Below are 5,558 nucleotides of genomic sequence, written 5' to 3'. Positions count from 1 at the left end.
AAGAAGAACAACAACAACAGCAGCAGCAACAACAGCAACAGCAGCAGCAACAACAGCAACAACAACAACAATAACAGCAACAACAACATCAACAACTACACCAACAGCAACACCACCACCACCACCACCACCACCACCAACAACAACAACAACAACAACAACAACAAAGTGAAGAAAAAAAAACTAACAGAAGTCGACTCTAGTACGGTTCAGAAGGAAACAAAATGTTGACTCTAAAACTATTTGTCCCGCATCATGAAAACTTGACGCAGATGCTGCCATTCTTGGCGCTTCCGCACGCCGGGCACGCCTGCGCCACGGCCCGGCAAAATCTGGCAAGGGCATCACGAAATTGTTTTTGTTATTGTAAGATAAAACGAAGGATCCAACTTTGGATGACGGGAAATCTGGCAAGGGCAAGAAAAATGGTGGTGTCAAGGGTCACTCGCAGAGTATCCATGCACACAACAGCAAAAACAACAACCATGTCAACAACTGTGGCAATAAATGCAAGATTACTGACAGAGCTTCAAATTTCATTGCCAATACTAACACCAGTTTCAAGAGTCATCGCCGGAACAATAATTCTGGTCGACCTTACAATGGAAATCGTCCTCGTAATTATGAGGAAGACCTCAAAGGCCCATGCCCAAAACACAGTGTGGATGACAAGCCGGCAAATCATTCCTGGCCAAACTGTTTCATGATGCGGGAATTTCGGAATCAAGATTTTCAGAACCATCACAATGGTGGTGGGATTGGACCCCAGGGAATCCTCAAGCTGGCGGCTCAGGAACCGGCTTCCAGGGAAATTACCCCGGCGTCGGGTTCTAGGGGGGCAGGTGGCCAAGGGATAATAAACATTTATCATGAAGAAGGAATTATGATAATAACATCTTTATTATTGCCTCCAGGGCATATTTCCAACACCGACTGATGCAGCTTACACAAGTTGATGTACATGGGTTGGCAAATGGCACTACACATATGATGGTCCACTTCACTGTCACTTTCTTGGTGCGGTTACCCAGGTTGGATTAGATTAGGCGAGACCTGGGTCCACGTATTGTAACTTCACATTGTCACTTGAAACCATCACATATGTGTGATGCACCTCTCCAGAGGGTATATATACGTGTACTCACAATTATTAGGAACACGAGATCATTTTTGTTATTTTGTAATGTTTCTTTATAGTAAGGATTTAGAATTCATGTTTTCTGTTTACATGAAATACTATTTTTATTTTGGATCATTCTGATCTGGTTCATATCTTTGTTTCGCTAGATCTTGAATCCTTAAACCTAGCTAACCTTTCGCCACATGCGACGCTAGGAGATGAACACACCTTCTTCACCACCTCATGAATTCAATTAAAATAACAGAAATTTTATCTGGCTGGCGTGTACTGGGAGGTCAACCCTAGTGAACGCCCCCATCATCGTCGCACGGATCTCGACGCGGGGGCAATGCCACATCGGATGGCTGAAGGTGTTCATTGTCTGCCGAACACTTGTTTCTAAAAAAACTCCAAAAATGTGAATCCCCCGCGTGCGGAATGTTTCGAACTCATGACCTCTCGTGAGAGGGTGGGGCTTTTTGCCAATGGACTCGAGAGAAGGTTCATGAACATTCGTGTTAATATTTATTTTTAATTATATCTTGGCATTTTGAAACCTTTTTTAATTGCTCCAAAAATTCAGATTTTTTACTTTCTATGTACGCAGTTTTATTATAAGATGATGGAATTTCTTATTCTAATAGGGTGTCATTTTTATTATCAGAATATTACACTTTTTATTATAAGAGGATGTAATGTTTTATTGTAAGAGTATATCATTTCTAGTTTATAATTGAATGTCATTTTTATCAATATGAGGATGGTATTTGTTTACTATTCAAGAGGGTGACCTTTTTATCATAAGAGGAAGGCATTTTTTATTATAATATAAGAGGTTGACATTTTTATTCTGAGAGAATGGTAGTTTTTTTTATAAGAGGCTGGTTTTTATTTAATAGTAAGATGGGCATTTTTATTATAGTGAGGATGCCAATTTTTGCCTCCTCGTGGCGAACAAATAAGTTTGATGGGAAGTTCCTCCTGGCATTTCATGGGTCCTTATAAATAATGGCCTTCTATATATTTAGTTGTACGAATTTAGGCAACCAACCTCTGGCCAGCTGAGCAAAAAATTTATAAATTCAAATCAATCTTTGGACAGTTGGATCTGAATTAATTAAATAATAACCTTTTATATAGTCGGTTGTATGAATTTTGGCAACCAACCTTTTGTCAACCGAGCAAAAAATATTTAAATTCAAGCCACTCTTTGGACTGTTAAATCTAAATCAGATTCCAATCTTTGACCCTTAGACACACCCCATATATGTTGTTCAACTTATAACCTATGTATTTAATTTCAAGCATTGACCTGCAATACTACGAACTGTTTTTCTTCTTGTTGAACAATTGATCCAATAGCTTCAGTTAAAAAGCTAAACTTTAGACAAAAGAAGGGAAAACTAATCCTCTCATATCTATGTCATCGAACCAGCCTCCTATGTATCACCCACTACCGGAATCGCCCCCTATGCCGACGGCCAGGGCCGTCGGCATAGGCCTGAGTCCCGTCGGGGTAGACCTATGCCGACGGCCCCCATCGGCATAGGGCCGTCGGCAACATATGCGTCGGCACAGCCAGGGAGGCCGTCAGCTTAGAAAAGCCGTCGGCATATATGATACGCCGACGGGGGCCGTACATCTATGCCGACGGCCCAGGCCGTCGGCAACTATCACGCCTAACGGCGGCCACCGTCAAGTCTGCCCAATGACTGATAGCCACGTGGCACCCCTATGCCGACGTCCTAGCCGTCGGCTTAGCCAAAACCTATGCCGACGGCTAGACCGTCGGCATAGGGGTGCCACGTGGCGACCAGCCGCTGCTCTAGGACCAGGTCTATGCCGACGGCCGGGCCGTCGGCATAATTTGAAACTAAGCCGATGGCCAGGCCGTCGGCATAGTCCTTCATACAGAGCTCCCAGTAGCTGACACGTGGGCGCCTATGCCGACGGCCTAGCCGTCGGCACATTTTTAAAACTAAGCCGACGGCTAGGCCGTCGGCATAGGCGCCCACGTGTCAGCTACTGGGAGCTCACGCTAGCCCTATGCCGACAGCCTAGCCGTCGGCATAGTTTGCTTTTGCTTTTTTTTTCTTTTTTCTGTTTGTTTTCAGATCAATTCAATTCAAATAGCAGCACATATCACCAGATATATATGATGAGATAGACATATAAGACACAACGGGATATCATCCGGCACCATCACAACAATATATGCATAAGCATCATCACACACAAGTCTCTAAATGAACATCATCACAACCAACATAAGCATATAGAGAAGCACACAAGTCATCTAAATGATCATCACCACACACAAGTCATCTCAAGCATCATCACCACACAAGGATCATCGAGCACTGCGGAGGTCGTCACCGCCAAGACGGCCAAAGCCCAGGTCATCAGTGCTAGCGGCAGCGCTACTGCCTCCGCCTCCGCCTCCGTGGATCGGAGTGGTCGGGCTCCGTGTCTCCGGAGTGCTGCGAAGACCGCCGCCAACAGTAGATCCACTTGTTCCCTGGATGTTGAAAAGACATATGCACGGGATATATGACTGTGTTGAAAGGCATGACATGATTTGGGTGAATAGATTGGGGATGAACTAACCGGCGAGGGGCCAGCGGTCTATGCCACAAACTCCTCAAAGCTCATCAGCACTGGTTGTGCTGGAGGGCATTGTGCTGGAGGGAACTGAGGACACCTGCCCGGCCGCCATATCCTGAAAAGCCTGCTGCATCTGGCTATCCCTCTGCACTTGGTGTTCATAAAGCCTCTGATGCCACGCCATGGTCTCCTTGCGTGTGTACTCCATGTAGGCCTACGGTATGACATGATGGAACTCATAAAACTACTAAATACGGAAAATGAAGTGAGAAATGAAGATAAGAGGGAAAATACTTACAGAGTGTTGCTCCTGAAAGAGGTACTGTGTACTAGTCACTGGCTGGCTCGTGCGCTGGCTCAGGCTCGGGTCGATCTGACGAAGCTGTGTGTAGGAGATACTAGGAGTGATCACAGCATCCAGAACCGCCTCCCGACCGTGCTCCTTGGGCCCCATCCTCACCATCGCCATGTCGTCCAGAGGCGCCGCAATGGGGTCAGGTGTGTCAGGATGTAACTCCAGATACGCTTCGGAGTAGGCCTTCTTCCTCTCTGCGGTCTTCTTGCCATAGTACTTGGGCTCGCCAGGCTTGGGGTCCTTCCGCGTACGGGCGATCTCCCACGCCTGCATGTGTGAGAGCGGCCGCTTCAGTTTCTCCTCCTGCACCACCAAACAGAGGTTAGTCATACATAAGAAAGTGATGGTAAATAGAAGAAGAAGAATGTTTAATGGGGTTAGTCATACATTAACTGCCTTGTGGAGATAGTGGTTTCGGTTTCCCTGAGCATGTACTCCCTCCGTCCCTCGGTTAGCCTTATTTTTGGTTCTCATAGCCGCCCAGGCTCCAGCCTCATCACACCAAAGATCCACCAGTGCCGCCCAGGACTCGTCTTTTCCATAACACCAATTTGGACACACCTACATAATAAAAGCATAATGGCATGTAGGTGTGTCCAAATTGGTGTTATGGAAGCATAAAGCATAAAGCATAATGTACCACAAGGTAATGAAAGCATAATGAAAGCATAATGAAAAATCTTTTATACTTACCGCCAAGAACTCGGGCCTCTCCAAGGTAATGCCCATCCTCCGCGCTTCTTCCTTGGTCATCTTCACACCAAGATAGTCGTGGTAGTATGTGGAGATGGCCACATAGCGCACCTCGTACTGTATCTGGCGGGCCTTCTTCTTGCATTGGCGCAGCACAATCTGGTCCGCTCTAGCCCTGTGCTCCGGAAGAACACGATAGAATTTCTACAATCATGCATGAAACAAGAATGGGAGAAGCCATGAGTTAAATCATTCATGAAACTAGAATGGACTTGTGCTTCTGAAGAGAACTCACCCAAAAAGTAGTGATCACGGCCTTGGCATGGGTCTCATGGTCCGCGTGACGGGCCGCTTCCCAGTGGTCCCAGCTCGTGGCCAAAACCCGATGGTCCGGCTGCCTGACTGGATCAGGACAGTACAACCCCGGCCAATATAACTTCAGCAAGACGGTGATGAGGCCGTTGGGAATACAGACCCCTTTAGAATATATCCAGTTGCTGCAAAAGAATGAACTATTAGCATGTCACAAGAAAAATAAATAACAACCGGAATAAGCATGTGACAAGCAACATAATGAACCACTTACTCTTTTCCCGTGGGCTCAATGAGCCACTTCTGCTCCTCAGTAGCAGGAACCTGCTTTGGTAGCTTTGCGTTGCCACGCAGCCACCCCTTCGTGTCAACCCCCTTCCCGTCACCACCATCATCCCCGCCACCACCCTCCTCCTCGCCTGCCTCCCCCTCCCCAACCTCCTCCCCAACCTCCTCCTCCTCCTCCTCCTCCTC

The sequence above is a fragment of the Triticum dicoccoides genome, chromosome 7A (assembly GCF_002162155.2).
Source record: "Triticum dicoccoides isolate Atlit2015 ecotype Zavitan chromosome 7A, WEW_v2.0, whole genome shotgun sequence".
NCBI lineage: Eukaryota > Viridiplantae > Streptophyta > Magnoliopsida > Poales > Poaceae > Triticum > Triticum dicoccoides.
Note: the sequence above shows the minus strand (reverse complement) of the source record.